The sequence below is a fragment of the Lissotriton vulgaris genome, chromosome 12 (assembly GCF_964263255.1).
Source record: "Lissotriton vulgaris chromosome 12, aLisVul1.2, whole genome shotgun sequence".
Classification (NCBI taxonomy): domain Eukaryota; kingdom Metazoa; phylum Chordata; class Amphibia; order Caudata; family Salamandridae; genus Lissotriton; species Lissotriton vulgaris.
The window spans coordinates 260,380,166-260,406,356 of NC_141700.1; the positions used below are offsets into that span (position 1 = coordinate 260,380,166).

Below are 26,191 nucleotides of genomic sequence, written 5' to 3' on the forward strand. Positions count from 1 at the left end.
ACCTACTGGTAAAACAAATATGCCAATCATGGATAACCAATCACAATTACAATTTGCATAGAGAACATATGCACTTTAGCACTGATGAGCAGTGGTAAGGTGCCCAGAGTCCTATAGCCAACAACCACAGGTCAGAAAAAACAAAGGAGGAAGAAGCAAAAGGTTTTGCAAAAAGAGCCAACTCCAACAGTCTCCAATAGCATCGCCACAGCAGAAACCATCAGCAGGGGCCCAGTCAGGTCATGAATCAAAGCACCCCTCAAGTTCGGGTCATCTGCCAGTTTCTCATCCTGCCGCACTTTTCTCATACGGACCTCTTCCAGCCCTGCCGATTCGATCAATTCACACTGCCAGCTCACTGGTGGGGATGGGGGTGTTATTTCAGGTTCAACTGTCAAATTGGAATGCTCCGCTTAGCCAAAGTCAAACCAGGCAGCGCCAATTTCCTACTGAGTTTTTTATTTTTCCTTCCAGGAAGTAGACCCAAGAGGCATTGCTGAATACCCAACGAGGGATTGCCCAGCCCATGGCCCTATGGGGCTGTTCCAACACCGCCTCCCAAAATTGTGTACCAAGGGGGCAGCTCCACAGCACATGAAAAATATCCTCCAATATTCAACTGCAGCTCATACATCCTGGGTCTCTAGCGGGATGTTTAGTATGCAACTGCCTGGGGAGAGGTATTCAATATGGATTATATTAAATTGAATAAGCTTAAATCGAGTATTGATTGATACCTCACACACTCCTGTGCCCCCCCGTCCGTGTACTCAGGCCCACTCCCTCGTCGTAATAGGGCCATGACTAAACTGCCAAGCACTCTTTTGCCTCCCAACAGGAGGAACCCAACCTGCGAATTATCCCCTCGTCGAACCATTGAACTGCATGCTGCCGTTGGGCCTATTAAATAACACAATTTGCGGCCAGAAACCTCCATTTACTCCATTGTCCCATTCGAATTTTAGCATTGAGAGTCCGACTCTGCAACTTTTCCTGGCCATAGTAGTTCTACCAGAAGTTGATCTTAGTCACTGAATGCACGGGAAATCTCGTACATTGTGCTCTGCAGCAAATAGAGGCGGCGGGGTAACACTACCATTTTGATATCAGTGCTATTTTCCCCACCAGGGAGAGCTTCAAGTTATTCCAGAATTTAGTAGAGGGACAGCGGTTGCTAATGACCCATCCCAGGTTAAGCACATGATATTTCTGCGCCTCATGTGTGATATGCAGCTAGAATATCGTACACTGTCTGTCTTCCAAGGCAATCCCGCCTCCGGGAGTACATCTCCACTCTTTTCAGCTGTCTTGGAACAAGCAGATTTCGACTAATTTACACAGCTTCATCAGTTCCCCCAACTCACTTGTGACCTTCAGGAGGATCTGGAATGAAGTGACCAGCTGGCTCAATTATATCATTGCGTCATACGCATATAATGACTCCGCATGAACCATCTGTTCCACCTGCATCCCCCATCCATTCAACACCTGGCTCAGTCTACAGGCCACAGGTTCCATCACCAAGTCAAACAGCAGGTGGGCAGTCCAAACAGCAGGGAGGGGCAGTGGGCATCCGTGTTGCGTAGCCCTCTGCAATAGGATTTTGCCCTGGACTTGTAAGTTGTACTCCTTTGCTAAACAATTCAGTTTGCCACATCATATGGCAAAGTGGCACAATCTAGTCCAGGGTTCTCAAATCTTTTCGACAGTGAGAGCTATTTCTGGTCAAGGAAAGTCCCCCAGAGCTCCTATCAAACTTTATCACTGCAAAATAGTGACCAGATATGTTAACTACTCCATGTACATCCAAAGCAGAATTATCAATAGTCAACACCTTCCCATTTCAGGCTACAATAACAGCAGAAATGCCAGGAACACACTGATCAATGCCTCAACCTGACTAATCAAAGACCAGCCAAAGCATCACATGCCCTCTGGCACAAAGAACATAACCCATTACAGTAAGTCTCCTAGGCTCAGCTTGGATTATGGTTAAGGCTTCCTGTTTTCCCTTTTTACAGATTTTTTACAGATGAATACAGACAGAAACCCATTTATTTTCCTGTCTGTTTTTACTTTTAAATGTGGATAAAAACTGAAATTGGGTTGTTTTTAAATGAACTGAATGCTGTCAGTCATAACTACAAGGTCACAAGCTGTGCAGATTGAGAGGCAAGGGATTACAATAATAAAATAATTTTAGTAAAGAGCCTTAAGCAGCAGTAGATTTGTACCACCATGATACTAAAATGTGCATGTTTTCTTATAAGTGCATATGTTATCATCTGAGTGTGTGTATATATATATATCATTAAATCCTGTCAGGCATTCAGGCACAAGTGTACTTTAACTGGTTAAATAAATGCAGAAGTATACACATTTCGGCTTCATTTTTTCACAATACCTAAAATAAATATGAATAAATACAGGTAAAATAGCAAAAACTAAATATGGATAAATGCAGACGGAAATTACAAAAATATAAATACCTAAAAAACGGGAGCTCTAGATATGGTTGAAGTATCAACTTTAAATGTGTTTTAGAATTGCAATCTTTTGTGTTCATCAGCATATCAATTTCTGAAAGTATACATTCTTTTCAAGCAAATACCACCTTCCATTGTGGAAAAACAAATTCAAGTGTTCAGAAGAAAAATCTTTACTGTAAAAATGTAATTTTTGCCTTCAAAATATCAGTTTTCATATTTAGGAAATACACAGTCCTCCAGAATATTTTATCATTTTCATCATGTACAAATACTTCATATGGATGGATTCTGCTTAAAATGTACAGGTATTTCAATTGTAGGCTGTGTGTATGCCAACCGTAACATCATGGGTGCCTGTTATATGCCAATAATGGCCACCATTAGACCAGGGCCATCATTGTCCCAAGGCTGGACAACATTATGGCCAAGATGCCCACCATATGTTAGTCATGGCTATTATTATACTAGGGGTGGTCACCATTATATCAGGGATCACTCAAAGAAGGGCAGTCACGATCTTAGTATGTCAACCATGGCTGTTTGTATACCATAAATAGAAAAAGATGGCACCAACTGACAGAATATGATCTATGAATAGGCACAACTGTGCCAAAGATGAACCCCTTATGAAAGGGGGTAGCATACGCTTTTGGTGATCCTTGACATCAGGCATAGCGTCTTGACTAAAATTGTCTGACATCAAATTATAAAAATTGGCGCTAATTAGTACCCTTTGGGCTACGTGTTGTCCTGTCTTTTAACCCCACGGGTGTGTAAGTGCCATATGAAGATTAGTTTGGTGGTGATGTCCACCTTTTAATATATATCACTGATAAACACTTTTTATATAATTTGATATAACGCAAGGAAGTTGATGAAAGGTGCTAATCTTGAGGGAGAAGGAAAAGTGAGGCATATGAGTACAACATTTCCTTTTCTGTTTCTCTTTACAGTAAATGGTGTCCTCTATGTAATGCTTAGAAGGCAAACTGGAGACTTTCCTGTTTTCCTTTTTGCAAGACCCCAGTGAGGGGTAAGACCACGTTAATTGAAGGAATCTATACCCTGATGAAGGCCGCCGTGACCCTTGCGGGCATTTTTAAAAAGGCTGAAACATGCTGGTTCCTGCAGCTCGGATATGGGAGCACTGATCTCAACTGTATATCCTAATTTTGATGTTTTAACCCTGTCGAGGGGAACCAAGAATAAAGGTAACTTTTGGTACCCTTTGAGATAGTTCTACTTGCACTTGCTTGCACTTCACGATCCCTTCTTGAGGGAGCATATTCCCTTTTCTCTTCTTCTTTTTTTGTCATACATTTTTCTTCCTTCACCACTATATATTTAAAAAAAGGTTTTTGCGCTCCGTCCAGTGTGTTGGTCTGCACCTGGATGTGGGATGCGGCTCTATGATGCACGACACTGCAAAGTGTGTGAGGGCAGTATTAACAAAATTAACTCTTTTCCCTTTTGTTCTGCCTCTTGTTGTACGAGTTATAAAAAGCTCATAGTGAGAATAGGGAGCAATAATAGATTTTACGATTTTGCTCTGAGTTCATTTGTTTGCTTTATTTAGTCCCTCTCTCTGTAGTGAGTTGTATAGCTTCAAGGGAGCCTGGGCCACTGCCTCCTCATTCCCTTTTCCATGCCTAAAATAGTCTGCATTGTCACACTTGTAGGAGTGGGATAGTTAGGTGTCATGTTACTACTATCATTGTCAGCGCTGGACGGGGCAGTGGGTGGTACAGACTGCAGTGGCCTTCCAATAAGGTTCCAGGCCCTTAATTATTTTTCAAATTAAGTACTGTGTGACTCCTCACTGTGCATGGACCTTTCTTTGAATAGAATAGCCATTGTCATTCTCTGTTCCCTGTTCTCCTCAAATGTTGAAAGTAGCATAAATACTGTTAGAAATGATGCCTTAATTGGTCTTTGCATTCACAGTGTACACCTTCAAGATTAGGGGGTGGGTGGAATTCCTACTTGATAAGTGGGATTGCCATATCTGCCAACTCACATGGTTCCCCTTGTGACACAATGTCGGCTTTCATCACGCGTTCTCCTCACTGCTTCTAATCTCTTGACACACCCTTGAGATTTCTCGATATTTTATGCTATCTCAAACATGCCCTATAGTTTGGGAGTTTGGTCTACCAGTAGCTTTTGTATGAAATCTCCTGTTAGCTTTAATTAAAATCCAACCTCTCACATTGTTCTAATGTTTGGAACAATAGGTTGCTGCCCAGGTCCCTAATGATGAGGATGAACATGTAGGTGTCATCTCAATGCGCACCTTGCCGCTTTTGTTGAGAGCTTGGAATGTCTCGATTCCTCTCAACATGGTTTCAGGAGGGAACACAGCAATGAGTCCGCCCTCACCATAGTGTTGGATAATATCCGCACTCGTGTTGATGAGGGCCAGACCGCCCTCCTGATCCTCCTAGATCTAACACCGGCCTTTGATACCCTCTCCCCCTCAGTCCTAACATCTCGGCTGAGGGAGATTGGGGTGCGTGGAGCAGCCCTGGATCTTCTCACGTCTTTCCTCACCTATCGAGTGCAAAGAGTGAAGCTGGGGGAGTAACTACCTCCATCCCTCCCTGTGCAATGTGGGGTCCCCCAGGGGTCGGCCCTCAGTCCGACCCTATTTAACATCTACGTGACCCCACTTGCCAGGCTCATTAGATCTTATGGGATGGAGATAGTTTCCTATGCGGATGATACCCAGATCCTGGTCTCTCTCTTCCACGCTAGCGTCCCGACTGCCTCCAATTTTAGATCTTGTATGGAGGCAGTCGGTAAATGGATGATCTTAAACTCGCTTAAATTAAACGGAGAGAAGACGGAGGTGATGGTGTTCGGAGGGAAAGAGGAAGTATGGTCATCCTGCTGGTGGCCAGACTCACTAGGAGCCAGTCCCACCCCCACCTCCTCCGCAAAAAACCTGGGGGTTATGATGGACCCTGCCCTTGACATGGGTAAGCAGGTCAGTCGAACCATCTCCACCTGCTGGGGCATTATCCATATCCTGAGGAGGATTAGGCATTACCTATCCTTACAGGCAAGGAAACAGCTGGCTGTTGCCCTTATCGGCTCCAGAATGCACTACTGTAATGCGCTGTATGCGGGCATGAAAAAGAGCCTACTGCAGCGCTTACAGGTAGTCCAGAATGCCGCAGCTAGGTTTGAAGTCCTACGAGGGGTTTGTGAGTATTCAGAATTGCGTTGGCGCACAACAGGTAGTGGTAGGGTCAAAAGAAATGTTTGAATGTGGTTGGTGCAGCTGGATCAGAGAAAACCCTAAACTCTGATAACAAAGGTGGAGGAAGTCCTCCCTTGTGGTCAATATAAGCAAAGTCTGATGCACACAACAGAGTATGAGTGATATGATTGATCACCAACACGTAGTAAGGATGAAATCGTACAATTGTGTTCTTTTGTGTCGTTTTATTTGTGAATCAATAATTAGAACATGAGACCAGCCGACACGTGTTTCGTCAAAAAGGGTGATGGCCCTTGACTCTTCAGGTCTGTAGACGGGTTGTGAAGGGAGGGGTCAGGGGACCGGTGATAATTCCAACCCGGTCCTAGTCGGGTTTAGTAACAGCAAAGATTACGCACTAAGAGGTGCGTGTGGATTTAAGGATCAATTTGTATGGAGATATCCCAGGCTGCGCAGGCGGCGTGTATTGCCGTTTCTGTGAGCAGCGGTTTTTTGCGCACTTCGAAAAGTGGTTGATGAGGGTAATCGCGGAACTGGTGTTCCCCGGGGGCAGAGAAGACCTTATTTCATTTTGGTGTTTTAGGAGGATGTCGTTCAATATTTTATAATTTTTCTCAGTCGCATCTTTGAGATCCATAGCTGTAATGTCTTTCTCCAGTACGTCTATCTCCGCTTGTAGCTTGTTCATCTTGCGTTCGGCATTCTCTATGAGTATCAGTATCAAGGTATTGGAATTTGTGGTGAGTGTTTCCTCCCATTTGTCTAGCAAGTCATCATCCAGATCTTCGAAAGTGGGAAAAGTCTGAGATCGTAGTCCTCTTGGTACTCGTTTTAGTCGTCTGAGGTACTGTTTTAATGTAGCGCTGTCCCACCATCGGGCATTTTCGGTTTTCTTTAGCTTTTCAAGTTTGATAAATTTAGCTTTCAGACCTTGTCGGTCGTTGTGATTTCCACTGGTTGAAGTGGTGGGTAGTTTGGTGCCACTGGCTAAATTCTCAAATAAATCTGAGGCGATTTTGTCCCTATCCATGGTGGGGGATTTTGTCTGTCACTAGTGTTGTGACTGGTTAGTGTCTAAGTCTTATTAGTTTGTTTGATTGTTACCACTGTGGCAGCCTTTCTGAGACCTTAGAATTGAAGTCCTATGAGGGGTTTGTGAGTATTCAGAATTGCGTTGGCGCACAACAGGTAGTGGTAGGGTCAAAAGAAATGTTTGATTGTGGTTGGTGCAGCTGGATCAGAGAAAACCCTAAACTCTGATAACAAAGGTGGAGGAAGTCCTCCCTTGTGGTCAATATAAGCAAAGTCCGATGCACACAACAGAGTATGAGTGATATGATTGATCACCAACACGTAGTAAGGATGAAATCGTACAATTGTGTTCTTTTGTGTCGTTTTATTTGTGAATCAATAATTAGAACATGAGACCAGCCGACACGTGTTTCGTCAAAAAGTGTGATGACCCTTGACTCTTCAGGGCTGTAGACGGGTCGTGAAGGGAGGGGTCGGGGGACCGGTGATAATTCCAACCCGGTCCTAGTCGTGTTTAGTAACAGCAAAGATTACGCACTAAGAGGGGCTGGAAATTTCTTCTACGCACTAAGAGGGGCTGGAAATTTCTTCCTTCATGCGTGCCTACCCACCCGTCACACAGAAACATATTTTCCTGCCACATGGCTAATACACCGAGTAGTGGTTACCCGCTGTTAGTCGAAGTATTTCGTGCTTTGTGAGATGACCAGCTCATGCTGGAATCTAGCATCCCATTCCTGGCTCCAACTATAGTGACATTAAGATGTAACCATTTCCTAGCCCGTGCAAATACAAGTTACAGTACTATTAGGGACACCGAGATAAGGATTACAATTTACCTTCTTTACTGCATGTGAACAGTAGTCACACCAAACATATAGTGGAAGAACCTAATCTTCCAGCAGCACCTGGGATTTAAACTTTAAAGCATGTGGTTGCAATGCACCACGTTAGCCCAGAGGTGCCAGGAGTGGCTTTTTTTTGTTTTGCAAGAATACTGGATATTTCCCCCCATTTGCGTGTGATTAAGTTGGCAAGTTGGCTTAATAATTGCGGTGTGTGCTATTTTTGGGTGTAATGCTGTCTGTACCTTAATGGCATGGCTATGCCTCTTGATTTTTCCAGGCTCTTTGTCTTCCTTGCCTTCTCCAAGTGTTCCAGGACTGTCCATCATACAAGCACATGGAAACTCCGCTTATGGCAACCTTGCTTGATGCCTTTGGCTTGCCTCAAAATGATTTGTGTGGCTAGTGTGTATGTGTGTGTGTGTGTGTGGGTGTGTGTGTGTGTGTGTGTGTGTGTTGGGGGGGTGTTTTGGGGGGAATCATTGTAATCATCCTTGCTGGCTAGCAACATGAATCAAAATATTTTGGGGATTATTGTCCGTCGCTGGCCTCTCCATATGGCCCACTCTCAGAAACTGTCCATCCCTGGCAGCAATGTGACATCCAGCTGTGAGAGGAGAGTTGAAGCTTACCTGCTCAGCCTCTGACTAAAACCACCTCCTCCTTTGGAAGACTAACTTCCGCAGGTACCATTTACGGTCCTTGATCGGCCTTACTGCCATATGGGACTTTTGCCCACCGATGGAAAATCCATCCAGTGGAAGCCCGTGTTGGAGCTTGGCCCGTCCAGCTGCTGACATGTTGATGTCTTCTTGTTCGAGACGAGCTGAGGCGGAATGGGAGGACGTGCAAATCTTTGAGAAGATCACCTAGCGCCTGCCCACGCCTCACAATGATATACTGCAGTGCACTGAAACAACGGTGCCTGTCTGATGAAGCTATATAGAGCACAGCTGATTATCTTCACTGACAAAAAGGAGGAGTCAAAGATGGCTCGGGGTGCCCCCAGCCTAACTGCCAGAGCGTGAAGGCTTCCACTGCTCTGCGTGCTCCCTAAGCCTTTTTTTTAATAAACCCTAAAGAGTGAGTGAAGGGACTGGAAGGTAGTGTAAAGGTGAAACAAACAAATGCTATGTTTTGCACCCAATGTAGGTGGGCTCACATGTTGACTGTCTCTTCTACCTTTTCTCTTCTCTCTATCTGGCTACTTTCCCATCACACCCTCTCTCCCTCTTCTATGTATTTCCTTGTTATCACTCTCCCTCCTGCCATGCCTCTCCTCTTCCATAAGTTTTCTCAACTCTCCCATGTCTCATTCTTCTCATCAATCCAACTCTCTCTTCTTCTTCAGTCCTCAGTTATTCCTCACCTGTTTCTAACACTTGTCATCTCTGTCCTGTATCTTCTGCCGTTCCTCTAAGAAGTGACTCTTAATTTCCAAAATACTGGTTCTTCCTCTCCCATGTCTCTGATCCCTCCCTCGGCCACCTTTCTTTTCTCCTTTGTTTGTCTCTGCTACCATCTTGTCTTCCCTATCCATCTCTTTACATAGACCAGCTGAATAGGAGTCCTTCCACTCCCCGCCCCCCACCAATCTGCCTTGCTTCATGAAGTGTTGCGCATCTCTCTTGTTAGCGGCGGCTGCCTTGTGCCTCAGCAGCATTACCCCGAGACAGGATTACTCTGGCAGCCCTATCTAGTGTGTATTTCTTTACAGAAGCAACTACAGTGCTTCATGGTTTCGGTTTTGATGCATAGGTGCATTCATAGAATAGGTCTGCAAATACGCTACAAGTGCTTGACGTGCGCACTGCCCTTAAGGACCTGTACACCATTATAGTCTCTAAGGCAGATCCGGCTGGTGTGGGGGCTGATGGAACAGTACTGGTTAGGCAAGCTGAACTTTGAAGAGAACAAGTAGTCCGCTTGCAAGTTTCACGACTATGGGACTCAATAAACTCTGGCCCCATGTCGAGTCACATCGATAAAATGCTCTGATGCCAGCCATGTCTTTTACTCTTATTTATGAATTTCAAATTTGCCTGTTCCCTGTGTTAGGGAACAGGCAAGGATTGGGAGACAGCGGGCTTCTGGATACCATTCTACTTATGAGACATTCTACGAGCTTGTGGCTAAGTGTATCCAAGCAGTTCTCTCACCATTAGGGTGATCTAGGGGCCCAGTCATGACAGATAAAACGGATTTAATCAAGGAGTGCCTGCTATGTAAAGCCTGTTGCCTTCCTTACACATCCAGGCAAAATGCACTCTTTTTCACACTGAGAACACTTTTTCCCAACAGTTTAAACATCTTCAAGTCTTAGGGGGACGTGGCTTGGACAGCAGTGGAAATGGCTGCCTGAAGCCGTCGCTCGACACACAGAAGAGCGAATTAACCCATTTCCAGGAGATTAACCTATACTTTTCAGCCCAGGACCATGGGCTGCAGGACCGCATGTCTTCTGGCGCACTCCGTTACCTGTATTTTGTGCCTTAATCAACCTAGACGGCGGATCTCGGCTCTGGTAATCGGACCGCTATGGACCCTTCTGACGAGCCCCATAATGGCGCTGACCCTCGGCACTGACTAGTTTGCGACATCCGCATTTTGGACCCTACGACCCTCTATCCAAGGCGAACTAACATCCAGACAGGCAAACTTTTCACTCCTAAGGTGAGTGGCTCCCGCTTACAAGTTTCGGGGGTAAAAGCTCACCCGATGCACATCGTGCATGTAGTGCCTGACCTTGTAATGGCAGAGGAGTGTCGCGACAGCGCTGCAGATCCCCTCATGCTTTACGCTGGTGGAAGTGATCTCTCTCTCTCCAAAGAATCCCTTGCAGACGTCTGCACGCAGTGCCCAGTTTCCTCCCTCTTGCCTGCCTCCCAGCACTCGTAACGCCCGAATAACGCTAATACGGTAACGACAGGGCTGACTCCAAAATGGCTGCGGTGGCAGGAATTAATCCGCGCAATGAGCTTGTGAGTGCAAGAGAAGCGGGAGATATGAGAGGTGCTGAGTGCTGTGATACTGATCGCAAATGAGTATTGTTATCGGTAGCTGCAGCTATACAGGGACCAACATCGAGTTACAGTGTGGGAACTACGTGAGGCCTGCTATCACTGCCAGCCCGACCTACACTACGAGGAACTCAAAATGAAAGATACTACCACCACAACCTGCTTGTATTGTGCCAATCTACTTAAGACCTATCCGTGACCCACATATTGCATAATACATAGAACCTCTAGGTGGGGTGCCCATCCGCAACAGCAACCTACCTACCTCAGCCAGGTTCTCATAATTCTGACTGCCAACTATTTGTTAAGCATTGCCAAGTGGTTACTACCGGCACATTGTGGTAAGAGGTGCTTCTCAATACCTTCGTTCTGCCTGGAATCAGTCCCTTTCCCCATTGCTGCCATCCATCTCCAGGCGCAACCATCCACAAGAGCATTGCTCACTATCTGGGTTTTTCGCCTCACAAGGGTTTCTACTGAGTTGGCATCTGTTCTGCGAGTAACAGTCAACTACACAAGTGTAACAAGTGTGGTGCCAATACTGTCAGTCTTTAGTCTCCTACCAGTTCACGGCCTAGCCAGCAGCGCCAACAGCACTCTTACGAATTACCCTGCAGCGCCCAGCTCCCAGCTCCCGGCTGCTCCAACAGCACCAACAGCACCCTTATGACTTATTCTACACGAGGATCGTTCATTGCCTTACCACTTACCTACCAGCAGCAGTGTGCTCCCCCTCATCAGCACCCTAACCAGCAGACCGCAATTCATATAAGCAGGTACTCTCTTTCAAGTTCACGGTGTAAAAGCGCACTACCTTATCTGATCTCATCTCCTCTAAGTCTGACGGTCCACGTAAAGATGGCGGACAGAGACTGCAAGAACAATAACAAGAAAGTAAGACCTGAACCAACAATATCTGAATCTCCAATCAAAGCTAAATCAAACCTGTCTAGCACGATGGACATGATTCTTAAAAAACTGGCGGAAGTCCACAACTTAGCTAAATCAACGAAAAGCAGTACCGATACCATGCAATTGGAGCTCACAACGATCAGAGCGGACATGAGTTCTATGAACAAGTGCATTAATGAAGTGGAGCAACGTATAAGTGACATAGAAGATAAAACCTCCCAATCGTCCAAAATAATACAGCATATTCAGTGCGCCACAAATGATCTCCAGCGGCAGAATGCGGAGTTGGAGGATCGTAACAGAAGAGGTAATATACGCATCTTTGGTGTTCCGGAGGATTCAGAAAAAGACGCCGATTCCTGCGTGGCCTTTCTTGAAGTATGCATACCAACGGTCACGGGGATTACTTTCCACCACGGTCTAGAACTGGACAGGGCGCGCCGAATACCAACATTCATCACCCAGGGAAAGAAAGGCCCTCGTCCCTTGATATGCAAGCCACTCTGCTTTCAGCACGCTGAGGCCATCTTGCAATTCGCCAGGAAAAACCACCACATCACCTGGGAAGGTCAACGTATAATCTTTACCCAATACTATTCCAAAGAGACTGTCGAAATAAGAAAAGGATTCCGGTCTCTAAGATATAAACTGAAGGCGAAAGACATTCAATTCTCCTTTGCTGGTGCATCAAAATTTACGATCATCGAACATGGCAGACCATGCTTTTTTTCGTGCCCTCAAGCCCTTGCACACCATCTAGAAGACTCGCCTCCACAATTCATGGACTCCTCAAGCGGCTCATCGAATAAAAGGAAAACGGACACCCACGACGCTACTGGCCACTGAACTGTTCATCTGTTGGACTCCACTGGTACCTTAGTCTTCTTACTCTCTCTACGTGGCAGAGGACTCACCATGCTGATCTTTAGCCACAGGTTTCTGCCAAACTATGTCTTAACCTCAGGCCGTAACGTTGGTTTCATGTCCTGCTGAGGTAGTCCCACTATTGGGACAGCCTAATAGTATTGTCAGAACTATGTAGTCCTAGTTAGTTAGCATAGACCATTATAGTGGTTCACTCTTTATGAGCAGTCACGTTCTTAGATCTTGTAAGAGATCACTCTATTTCAAAGATGTTCAAGATGTTCAAGTTGTTAAAAGGTTCTCACACGTGCTAAAATATACTTGAGGTACACCTGAGTTTCATGTATATCCCAAGAACAACTTATGATACTTTGAGTTGTGATACTATGAGTTTCAGGCCGTAAAGCTGGTTTCATGTCGTGCTGTGATAAGCCTCGTTGAGCAGCTTACTGATTTAGTCAGAGCTACGTAGCTCAAGTTAGTTAGCATAGACCAATATACTGATCCACTCTCCATATGTAATTACGCCCATAACTCTCGTATGTGATCACACTATCTCAGAGCTGCTCAAAGCAGTTAAAAATTTCTCACATGTGTTAAATTACACTTGAGGTACGCCTGAGTTTCATCTATGTTCTAAGGTCCACATCCGACAATATATTTGCTGTAGCACAGTTGTTCTGGGGTTATTCAATGCGTTCGTTTCTCCTGTTTAGATACTACCCTACTAGATATTTCTGTGTTGTCTTTAGACGGTACTGCCGTCGCTGCTCCTAAGTTCGAGTTATTCGAGGGACGGGGCGAGGGATGGGAGGGGCGGGAGCGTTGGGGGGGTGCAAGGGTACTGTGGGAAGGGAGGGGAGGGAGAATGGGGTTTTGGGGTCAATGAAAGTTTGGTTGTTTCCTTATTGTTTCTCCTTTCTCTCTTGTTTGTCGCTGCCCAGTTCTCAAAAGTAGTATTGTACGTTTCTTATTCATTATGTTGTCCCAGTAACGGTCACCACAGGCTGTTTATCATGAGTCGGTCCCTCCAGCGAATGGTCCACAGTCTTGTAGCACAGACGTTGTCTGCGTTTTACATTGATCCTAACGTTTACACAGCAGCATTCATTATAAGCTGGCCACTTTCCCTGCGACCTCTACCGCTTAGATGACTCAGGCTAAAACATTGGCAGAAAGCCTTAAGTAGTTTCCTTAAACGTCAAGGGTCTTAATCACCCAGTAAAACGTAGAATAGTCTTTGATTATTTGGCAAAATCCAAGGGGGATATCATTCTACTTCAGGACACAAAACGGTCAAAAGAAGACACTGAATTCATTAAACATCATTAGATCTTGTACACCCTATGCTCCCCAGCCGTCCACAAAAAGAGGGGGGTGATCACCCTAGTTAAAAAAAATCTAACATTTCCATGCTCTCACACACTCAAGTCAACAATGGTAGACTGTTGGTTACACACCTATTGAGAGATGAAGACCCCATCCACGTGGTAAACATATACGGGCTGAATTCTGACGATCCTGAGTTCTGGGAATCTGTCTCATCCCCCATTGAGGGCATTTCCCATGATGAGCTCTTGATAGTTGGTGGGGACTTCAACCTCCCTCTAGACCCCCTTCTGGATCGCCAATCCAAATGCGTATATCACCCCTCACGATCCCATGATATACTCAACCGCCTCTGCTCCAAGTTTAACTTACGTGGCTCCTGGCGCCTTCAACACCCTGACGGGAGAGATTGCACATTCTATTCGGCTCCCCATAATTCTTACTCAAGAATTTACTACATACTAATCTCCAGCCCTTTTACACACCTTATAGAAGAAACGGACATAGCACCCAAACTGGTCTCGGACCATTCCTGCATCAACACTAAACTCGCAGGTTCACGATCTATCCTACCCCCGAAACGTTGGCGTTTTAATGATGACATCCTCTCAGACCCAGAAAACAAAAAACGAATAGAGAACGCCATTTGTGAATACATTACATTGAATGATATACCAGCTCGGACATCTCTGTTGTATAGGATGCACTTAAAGCCACAATTAGGGGTGTCATTATAGGCATCCGGGCACAGACAAACAAAAAATTGAATGCAGAACTAGAAACACTTGAGAGGGACATGAAAGCACTGAAAATCTCCCATTCGGGCGACGTAAACAATAATTCCTCCTTAGAACTACTCACTAAAAAGAAATACGAATATAATTCAATTATGAGCAAACGCTCTGGTGTATGGATAAATAAATTCAAAGCACTGTAATTATGCGAAGGTAACAAAGCAGGGAAATTGCTTGCATCTTACCTCAAACACAAAAACACTTCAACATAGCTTCAATAAAGGACACAGCCAGCAACATCCATACCAAACAAAACAAAATCCTAGACACTTTCCATTCCTTTTAGAAGACCTTTACAAAAATAAGATGACTTTTGACCCAGAGGCATGTACCAATTACCTAAGTTCATTAAACCTCCCTAGACTCTCTGACGATGACAGCTCCAAATTAGGATCCCCCTTCAGGGACAAGGAACTCTCTTCCTCCATCAAATTCCTTAAGAGCAATAAAGCTCCGGGCCCTGATGGCTTCTCGGCCAGCTTCTATAAAGAGTTTGAAAATCTTCACAGCCCTGTCCTACTAAAACTGTTCCAGTCCTTTACCGTGAAAGGTGGTGTCTCCAAATCAATGAGTGAGGCCACCATAATTGTTATCCCGAAAGAGGGTGAAGACTCTCTTTTAACAAAAAATTACCGCCCAATCTTGCTCATAAATCTAGACTGTAAGATATATGCAAAAACCCTAGTAAACAGACTCAATGCAATCCTCCCTAAACTAATTAGCAACTCTCGTGGGATTTCTTAAATACCGCATGTCCAACGATAATACGAGATTACTTTGTCATGTTCTGGAAAAAGCAAAAATAAACAGCCTCTCCCTCTGTTGCCATCACCCGGGATGCGGAAAAAGTGTTCAACAGGGTGTTGTGGCCCTTTTTAAAACAATGTATGTAATCTTTTAACCTGGGAAGCCCTATATTGATATGGTAATGGCTCTTTACTCCTCCCCGACCGCCCGGATTGACATAAATGGCTCCCTGTCAGATCTGTTTTGCTTACTACAAGGAACAGGCAGGGCTGCCCCCTTTCACCAGCCTTATTTCTCCTGGCCCCCGACCCCCTCATAGTGGATATAAAACGAAAGGACGATATCATGGGCGTGGAGTTTGGTGAGTTACGAATAAAAATGGCTGCATATGCGGATGACATCCGGGTGGTTACAGAACACCCTGAATCCTCCATCGAGGCTCTCATGTCTACCATAGAAAATGACTCTCTCCACTCCGGCTACAAATTGAACAGAGATAAATCTGAGGTTAAACCCTTGAACATATATGGTACCAGAGACATGCTGCGAAACTCTGGCCTGTCCTGGCAGACCGGTTTCATTAAATACCTCAGAATTGAATTTGGTATGATCCAGCGCTCCTACCAAAATTCTGCATAAATGATGTCACCATCTACCACCAAACTTACCAATCAATACCAGTCCCATAAAAATAACAGAGCAGCTGAATCATGAGGCGAATGAATCTAATATGTTGTTTAAACTATCTACAATAAACAAGACCAGCTTGTCATTTAGTAAGTTTATTCAAACCTATTCATGAAAACTTAGGTTTTGGAACTTTATTAAACAAGTATTAGAAAATGTCATTAAATAAAAGTTTATTCAGCATTTATAAAGAGAGCTTGATTCAAGAAATATAATTCATTAACAGAAATAAGTGAAAAAGAGCATTTCCAAACCCTAACTAATTCCCTGTCTCTACCCTCATCGCCTGAAAACAAAGTCTTTAAAAGTCTCCTTTCCTTACGTGTGTTCGTCGATCAGCAGAACACGACCCTCTGGAAACAAGTACCGTAGGCAAAAGTCTGCTCCTTGAGCCAATTCTTATACCCTAAAACTAAGGCTAAACTAACTATTTTCACATTCCAACAGCTGATTTCTGGCTCCCCGTTGGCTGAACCACCTCATGCCACAGTAAATTGTGACATCTTCCACCTCAGGTCCTGGCTTTTTCACTAACCCATTGTTCATGCACAGAGTCCTGGTGACACTTCCTTAGGCTGCTACATTTTGTAGCAAAGATGTTCATGTAGTACACAAAAATGCCGCAACTTACATCCTGGCCTTGAGCCTGTCCGTTCTGAGCTTCCCGTGGCACAATAGCAAACCTCTCCACAGGGTCGCATTTGGCAGTTCTTTTCACAATAAAAGTTTATAGGCTTCTCATATTTTACAGAATAAGTTTTCTCTTGTGGCTTTACATCAGCAGGCCTCTTTTCAGAAAGCGTCAATTTTCTGCGCCACTTTTTCTTGCGTTACTTTTTTTTAAAATGCATTATTTTTCTGCAGCCAACTCTAAGCTTCTTTTGGAAAACTATTATTTAAACAAACATAAAACATCAATTAATTAAAGAATTGACATTTGTTCTGTTACCCACCCCGCACATTTAAGCAGCATATATTACCTTTGATATACCAATCCGATCTGGAACTGCATTTGTCACAGAAAAGACAAGACAAAAGCACATTTAAAAAGCACATGCTATTATTTTTAACAGCAGCAGTTGGTATACAACAAAAACAATAGACAATTATTGTATTATTTCTTTAGCATTTTGCACAAATAGGCATAATGTTAGTCCCATATGTTCATGTTGCACAGTTTATTCTAGGTTGATTTAATAACATGCAGCAAACATATTAGTTTTATTAAACATTATGGAAGTCTGACTTCACAAGCCTGAACAAAATATTGTTCATTAACCCGCTCCATCAGGTACTACCCTTCTTGAAACCCTCCAGCGCAACGAAAAAAACATCTTAGAGAAAATTAAATCGCAACTTGATGGATGGTCTCCTCGGTTCATAACTTGGTAGGGGAGAGTTGAGACCATCAAAATGATGATCTCCCCTCTAGTGAATTACCTCATCATGATGTTGCCCCTTACTTTATCCCCAGACTTTCACCACAAACTAGATGCCTTAATCACCAAATTTCTCTGGACAGGTAAAGGAGCAAGAATTAGCATAAAGAAACTCCCTCTGGACAAGTCTCTTGGAGGGGTCAACTTAACGGACTTCAAACTGTACCAAACTGCTTTTCTCGCCAAACAGGGCTCTTACTGGCTGTCACCTCCTGCCGACTACAGCCCTGTTTGGCTAGCGATAGAAAAAACCCTTTCTGGAAAGATTGACCCAGCGGCTGTTTTATCAGAAAATCTGAACACAACCTCTTGCTCGAAATCGATCTTCCAGAAAACAAAAATCGCCCTGTTAAAAGTAGATAAACTCTTGGATGCCAGTATCTGACGCTCTCGTGGGAATCGATCCGGCATAACCATTCTGTGCTGTACAAGGGCAAACAATTACAAAATGATATCTGGATTAAAAAGGGTATTTTTTTACCTCACCAACTATACAAGGATTCATACCCCCTCTCCTTCAAGGAACTCCAATCCAAATATAACCTTGCCCCACTTGAATTTTATAACTTCCTGAAGGTAAAGGCGGCAATCACTAAAGCACAATTCTCTGCAAGCACTCCCTCTCTTCCGTCCTACTTCTCTAGACTAAACAGACTAGGCCACCAGGTGTCCTGGATTTATAAGCTCATGCGTGCCAATCTTATTAAACAAATCATACAGTTCTGGGAATCACACTCCTCTTTCCCTATATCTAATGTAGATTGGGCCAAAACCTGGGAATCAACCATGCGACACAAAATCAGCCCTACTCTTTCCCAGACAAAATTCTGGCTGCTCTATAAAGCCTTCTGGACACCAGCACGTCTTTTCGCTCACAACATCAGAGCTGATGCAACTTGTTGGAACTGCAAAAGTGCTGACGGTGTACTTGAACACCTCATATTCCATTGCGAGTGCATGGTCCCCTTTTGGGATAAAGTCTTCGAGTTTCTCAAAAAGATCTTCTCTTACACCCCCCTCCACTCCCCCCCCATGAGAAATGTCCTACCTAGTCTTTGGTTTCCTCAAAGCCACGTCCCTTAACAACAATGATAGGGCCTTATTAGATTTACTCCTCATGGCTGCAGTGAAAGTCGTTCTCAATAACTGGAAAGATACCCGAAAATCCTCCTTTGCCTGCTGGTTAAATTGGGTAATCAATCTTGTAGGTGCTGCCAAATATCACTTCAACACTCACCACGGCGACCACCTCGGAGACTATTGTGGGACGCTCTTGACAACTATTTTAGCACCCACAAACCACCTTGAATCACCTACATACACCCTCGACCCCAATCTCCTTCACTTCACTTACGTTCTGCCCATGCTCCTCGTTCTATCTAACTGGTTAACTAAACTTTCTCGAAAGAAGCCTCAATAACCTGTGGACCAACTCACTGATACTACTGATCCCATTGACACGAAATGTATATTCAATTTTATGATTTTCCTCATTATGTTTTGTTATCTTGTGTTATGTTCCTGACTGATTGTTTGTTTACTTTCTCCCATTCAATTGCCAATATGATAGCCACTATTTTAATCCCATTTATCACAACCATTTGCTTATGGCTTTTATGTACTCAATGTATGTATTCAGCATTTTTTCCTTTTGTTTATTTTGAAACTACCAATAAAAACTTTTGAAATTAAAAAAAAAAACATTTTCAAGTCTTAGAAATATAATGTTCTTACTATTTACGAAAACTCTTTTTGTGGACAGCTTGCTTGCATTGAACCACAAGATAGTAAACACCTGAATATACTGGTTCTTTAAAAAGCAATACAGAAATCAATAAAAAAAATTAAAGTCTCTGCCATGAAATGTGCTCCCACACCGGTAGAATGCCCTTTCAATTACTTTGCACCTGAAATGTTCCCGTTTTCCTCTGTGCTCATTAATGCCACCCTTGTTATGCACTGCTTTTCTCCTGTAAACTACATTAACTGCAATCCATTGCATTTCCTCTGTTCCATTTTCTGTATTTCTTTCATGCACATTTTAGAATGTTCAATGATTTTTGCAACTGCTACCTCCAGTGTTGGATTACTGGCAGCCCAAAGTCCCTCCTGTAGGTTTTCGCTGGAAAGTTTTATTTCCTTTTGAGGAAACAGTCAGTCCATGTAAAGCCAATATATAGTTTTCAGATATGTCTATCCATTTTCCACAGTCGACGAGAGATGATCCAGGTTGAGGAAAGAGGCAAGGTAGTGGTATTAAAGCATGAGCAGAATCCCTCTGGTTATAGACTGTAGTGACTATGCTTGTTATGGAATGTTATCAGAGAACACCTTAGCCTAGTTGTTTTGTACTAAGGTTCTAGGTGGGACAGTTGATGGTCTTTGACGAAGGCTGCTGCTGCTTTGCTCCGATGGCCTGATGTGGTTCAAAGAAGTTAAATCAACTCGATGTACTGAGTCTTCATTCACTACCAAATCTTTTATGGCGACGGGTGCCTGGCCATCCTCAAGAACCCACGTCGATCTTCATTGTTCAAAAATCACCGGAGAGCCGATAGAAGATCTGTCACACTATCAATCTGGCAGTCGGAAAACGAAATAAGTAAGGAGAAGACATCCGGGAAGTGGCAGCTTATAAACAGCGGTGGGAGCAGAGCGGCAACAAAAGAATTTAAGGTCAGTGGACTGGAACGCACAGTACAGACGTGCGTTCCAGCAACGGTAAAAGTGACGCGCTTGACGTCAGAGGCATCTATAAGCATGCACGTTTGCATACTTGATTTTTCGTTTTATCAATGAAACGCATGGGAACTTCCGAGGAGTTCGTCACAGTGCTTTCCTCATAGCTTTCCAAGAGGGATTACAAAGATTCTGCCAGCATTAAGCTCCACGTCACAATCAGACAAAGGGAGCGGCAGGCAGAAGGAGCAGCAAGCTGTCCTGAACCGTTCATTATTCCAAGTTCATTGAATACTCAAACTTTATTTACACACATTGGGCTTGGATATTATTATCATTATGTTTAAATCAGCACACAAAGGAGCAGGTTTATATTTTATCACTGCTTGAATGTTGTCAAAGTGCACAGACATTCTGCCAACGCAAATAAGCACAAGAAGGAGCACGTTTAAAAAAAAAAAAAATTTGTTCAACTTTGGTCAGAGTGCACGGATATATTTCCGCCAACACTGATGAGCAAGGCATATTCCATGTAATGTTAACCTTTGGATGTGCGCATAGTGAGTGAAATCATCGAGTGTACATCAAGTTCGCTGACGGACACTGCTTCACTTGCCAGTCCACATTGCCATATAACGCTATACACGCAGCATTGGTGTGTCAGTTTGCTATTTCAAGGAATCTTTATTATCTTTGCGATACACACAGCGTTGTTTTTTCTTTCTCTACATCATTGCTTGTCATATCGATGTGATAGAAGGCTTTCAATTTACAATTTTGCTAACATTGACATTGCTTGTTACAACGCTGCCATCTTGTGGCTTAATCCTATATTGCATTTTTATTCAGTTTAGCTAAGCAAGCTTTAATATACCTTTCTTCTTCTTTTGGGTAATCATTCTTATCATCTTCAACTAGAAACATGCAAAATGGTACACCTCCTGCACCTTTTTTAGAGACACCAGGTGATCCACCCATCAAATGGAAGCAATGGTACGATGGTTTTGAGACCTATTTTAGCGCAATTGGTGCAGGTTCAAAGCCGAAAGAAGATAATACCTTCTATTATATTCATTAGGATATGAAGTAAGAGAAATTTTAAAACATCTTCCCGCTCCTGCTGTTGATGAAGAAAATCCGCTTGATGAGTACCAGGAAACATTAAAAAATTTACAAAGCAGATTTGATGTCCAGCCTAGACTTGTTATGCTCCCTCACAATTTTTTTTTACGAAAGCAAAACACAGGTGAAGATGTGGGTACCTACATTACTTCTCTTAGCAGGCTTATAGCAGAATGCCAGTTTGAAAACTTTGCTGACCAACTTGTTTGTGATCAGTTCATTTGCCAATGCATTGACAAAGCTATCAAACAAAAACTACTCTCAATGGGTAATCCTACTTTGGAAGAGTAAATCAAAATCGCAAAAAGTTTTGAGGTGTCACAATTGTCGGCAAAAGAATTAGAAGAGAAAAAAAGTGAACGTGTCTCTTCAGTTAAAACAAAAGACCTCAAAACTGTAGAAAACAAAACTAATGAACGACAAAATTCATGGAATAATCAAAACTCTTTCTTTTCAGGAAGTAACATTTGCTTTAGGTGTGGTTACAAACCACATGCTGTTGGCACTAGGTGTCCAGCTAAATTTGTTACATGTAAAAATTGTATTAAAATGGGACACTTTGCTAAAGTATATCAGACTGGCAGAGGCAACACACGATCCAAACCTGTTATAGTAAACTGTGTCACTGATCAAACTGTCCATGATGAGGAAGAAGTTTGCCAAAGGTATAATAGAACCTGTAGAATCCTCTTTGTGGTTATCCCCTTTAGTGGTTGCACGAAAACAAAACGGTGAATTGAGAGTCTGTGTTTATCTCCGATGCCTGAACAAAGAAATACGGGTGGACTCTCATCCCCTTCCTAACATTAATGAACTGTTGGCTAGAATCTTCACAAAGTTAGACTTAGCGTCAGCCTATCACCAGAATGAGCTAGCTCCTGAATCAAGAAGTCTCACTGCATTTGTATCCCCTTTTGGCACGTTCCAATATGTACGTAGGCCTTTTAGGCTTGCCTCAGTGGCATCAGTGTTTCAACAACTTATGACGAAAATTTTGGAGGGGATTGATGGGTTGTCTGTATTTAAAGACAATGTTCTTGTTTTTGCTCCCGATACAGTCACACATGATACCAGCTTAAAAGAAGTACTTTCTAGGTTTCAAACAAATGGTGTTGTCTTACGCAGAGACAAATGTGTTTTCATGGCAAAAGAAGTTGAATACTTGGGACATTTAGTCAGTGAGAAAGGCATTCTCCCCAAAGCAAGTCTACTTGATTCTATTGTTAAATCCAAGGCACCTTCTGATAAAGCCACTCGTAAGTCATTCCTTTGGTTTATGTGAATTTTATTCACAATTCATTCAAGATTTTGTGAGCAAATAAGACCCTTGTCTCAAATGTTAATGAAAGGAGTGGTGTTTGAATGGACAAGAGAGTGTCAAGTAGTTTTTGATTGGGTAAAACCACTAATAGTTTCTCCTATGGTCCTTAAACATTATGATCCGCCCCTCACTTGTACTCTCACGGTTGATGCAAGCAATGTTGGTTTGGGAGCTGTTCTTTCTCAAAAGAAAGGAGGAGAAGTTAGGACCATTGGGTTTGAATTTAGGGTGCTATCTCCTTCAGAAGTAAAATATTCGGTTATCGAAAAAGAACTGTTGGCATGTTGGTGGGCGGTCATGAACTTCAGGAATTTCATTTGGGGAAGGAGGTTCTGCCTGCAAACGGACCACAAGCCTTTGGTCTTTATTCTCAGTGGAAAGAATGTTAGGAGTTTCACTCCCAGAATTGCACGGTTGTCATATAAGCTCCTTCAGTTTGACTTTCCTGCAGAATATATTCTTGGTTGCAAAAATGGGTGCGCAGATTTTTTGTCTCGTTCTTCAGACACTGTGGAAGATGAGCCAGATATAATGCAAGAGGACAAAGAGGATTTCATTGTAGCGGCAGTGGATTTGCCACATTTGTGTGCGGTTTCAGAGCAAAAATGGCGTCAAGCTCTTAGTGCTGATGTTTCATTAGTTCAGGTCATGAGTTTTATTGAAAAAGGTTGGCCTAAGGAGAAGAATTTATCCTTTGACTCCAAAACATTTCTACAAGTTGCAGATGAACTGACAATTGAACATGGTCTGTTGCTTAGAGGTGATAAGCTTGTCCCTCCTGTACTTTAAGGGCAAATTTAGTTAGAGATGCACATGAAGGACACCTTGGTGCCACGTTAACAAAAAAAGGATGCGATTGTCGTTTTGGTGGCCCTCCATGGATAAACTTGTGGATGAGTTTGTTGAATCTTGTGGGATATGTTCACGGTGTGATAAGGCTGTTAAGTTGCGCAGTCCACTTTCTCCCATTGAATTGCCTTCTGCACCATGGGTAACGTTAGGATTAGATATTGTAATAATGTGCATATGTATATAAACTGTTTCCCTTTCTTTTTAATATAAAATATTGAATAAAAAGTGAATTTGTAATAATATTTACCCATGGGTGTGTACATGTTTGTTTAAGCATTTAGTCCACTTTGTATTGTTTCCTATATAGTTTCTTTTATTTATACCATTATGTAAAGCCCATGAGACCATTTGCCAGAGGTGACCAAGTTCCACACCGCAATGCAAATGTCTGACCACCTGGCGGTCACGGAACATCCATCAACGATCCTTGTGACAACAGTCAGACCTGTGGAAAGGTCAGCAGTATTTGGCTACCATATAGGATATGGAAATAAGAGGTGCAAATCTAATCTCGCATATTGGAGAAGAGGATTTCTTCTGAAGTCTCTATTTAGACTCATACTTCAGAAGAAGTATTTGGAACAGTAGGGAATCAAATCAGCAGCACAGCATTAATATGTCTCCTTTTGTAGTCCTATGGTTGTTTTTTTCCGATTTCTAGCTCCAACATATCATTTGTAGCTGGCATCTCCATTGCTTACTCTCCCGTGCCATTCTCCCCGCCCCCTCTCACAACACTGAGCCCACCCCCACCACCACTTCTCGCTCCAAAGTCGCTGCTCGGAGTTTAAGATTGAAGGCTTTTATTTACTTTGTTCACCATTTGCGCATGTCACTTATTTCCATGTGCAGTGCCCTCCACATCCTCCAACAACACAGCTACCCAACCCCCTTCACTCTACCGAGCCAGCCTCACCACCACCCCTCGATCAGAGGTGGCTGCTCAGCAGCTTCAAATTTCAGGCAGTTTTGATTACTTTGTGCACCGTTCGCGCACATGATTTAATCCCTCCCCCCAACACTGTTTAACCGCCTCCACCAATACTCCTCCGTGGTAAATAACACCACTCCTTCCGCAGTTGTGGCTTGTACAAGCTGTTTTGCTTATTGGTAAATAGTCGAGCCCTCGGTAGGCCGTGGATGCAGACTGGCGGCTTTCTGGTTGGTGCATTTTAAGCTGGCCCTTCTGCGTCCCCGGTGCTCACACGGAAAGTTAGTAGGTAATAAAAAAGAGCACATTATCCACGCTTAGGTGGGGGCCAGATGATCTCGTAAACGAGCAGCCCCAGCTCCTGCTGTGAGCAGCGGCCGATTTTTCAAACCGGACTGGTTTGTAAGCACAGATTTGTATTCATTTTCACCTAATATCGCTCAAAGTATGGAAACAGGGGCATTTGTTTTCAGTAAGGTTTAGGGTGCCTTCTTTTCTGTGGCGGAGTGGTTTTGTCATGTAAAATTGTAACTTCTTTTTATTTGTTAAACGTATGCATGCAACCTTCACAGAGCTGGAGAAATTAATGTATTTTGCATATGTTTGCAAAAAATGCGGAAGACTTGCGAAATCACTTTCACTGAGCCCGGGACTTATTAGATTCTGCTTATGAGAATTGTGATGTGTCTGTATTTAACCCGCATAATTGTGATTTACAGAAGATCATTTAGTAAACTATTCTCTTGAGCAGCCAGTCTAATTATAAAAAGGCCATAGATAATGGGATCATGTCTTAAAAACGGCATGATATGACCATTTCAGGTCTCGCCTAGTATCTCAGCGCATGTGCTGCTCGCTCTGCGAGATCTATTGTCGTCGGGTTGCTTTCGGAAGTGGAGTCTAAGCTCCACCCATGCATTTCATTGGTGCGCATCACACTTTATGCTAAACACACGCTTTTGATTTGCAGTGAGGCTTGTTTGTACCCTCCCTGTCTCCTTTAGGCCCTGCCCATCCAGACTCGTACATGAGCATGCCCTCTGCCGCAGGCCCGGGCCGCCGTCAAGCAGGATCCTGAGTGGAGCGATGGCGACCTCTCCTCGTTCTCCGTCCCTTTAAAGGCTGTGTCCTTCTGGCGGAGGCGGCGCTTAAGGGTGAGCTCAGCTGCTGCTTGTTAGTCTTGAGTCCTGTTGTGGTAACTGCATTCTTTCAAGCTGATTAGTATTTTTGAAGGCTTCAACTCAATGGACTGTCTCAGAAAATCAAAGTTCTGAAAAGTGTATCCGTTTCAATAATCATGACCTCAGTGTGCAGGTGGGGTGAAATGTGAACACGTTTGCAGTGTCTTTCTAGTGGCATTTTTAGGTTCTTATTTCACGGCGCTGTAAATATAAACGTTTAAACAGCAACTTTGCAAATAGACTTGAAAGTGTATAAACTTGAAAAGTGCAATACTTTTCTCCTTTTACATAAATATAACTGGTCTTTTAACTTAAATATAGCTCTTAATGGTGACGTATAACCATTTCCAAGCGCTTGCAGTGTTGATAAACAAGGGCAGTGAGGCACAGTAAAACTCTAGCATGCTCCGCCCACGCGGACCTCCTATTGGTTCTCCCCCAGCATCCAGCCCTCGTTGAGTCAAAAAGGTGCTGGTGCCTCCGGGAGACAGCCATCGCAGGCGCCCCCTCCCTCCTCGCCCCCACCACCACTACCCGCGATGTCTGTGCACATACAGGGACCAGTGGAGGTTTCCACGGAAACAGACTCCAGCTGAAAAGGGGAGCGAAAATATAGTCTTCTCAGAACCCGACAGTTACTTCACCAAACCACTAATCATTTTAATTCTTTGCTTTTCTCCGGACTCAGTCTCTACTCTAAACGCCCTGCTTCCTTCTCTCTGCA

General features: G+C 43.5%; 1 protein-coding gene across 2 annotated transcripts in view; it reads left to right on the top strand.

The window, feature by feature from the left end:
• ZNF319 (zinc finger protein 319) overlaps positions 1–26,191 on the top strand; it is a 91,114-nt gene that overhangs the window by 21,232 nt on the left and 43,691 nt on the right. The window contains exon 2 of one of the 2 annotated variants that reach the window (XM_086947808.1): positions 3,443–3,700. The exons of the other annotated variant lie outside the window; for it this stretch is intronic. The gene's annotated coding sequence lies outside the window, so the exon portion shown is untranslated. The remainder of the gene's footprint in view (positions 1–3,442; positions 3,701–26,191) is intronic. 2 annotated transcript variants of the gene reach the window in all.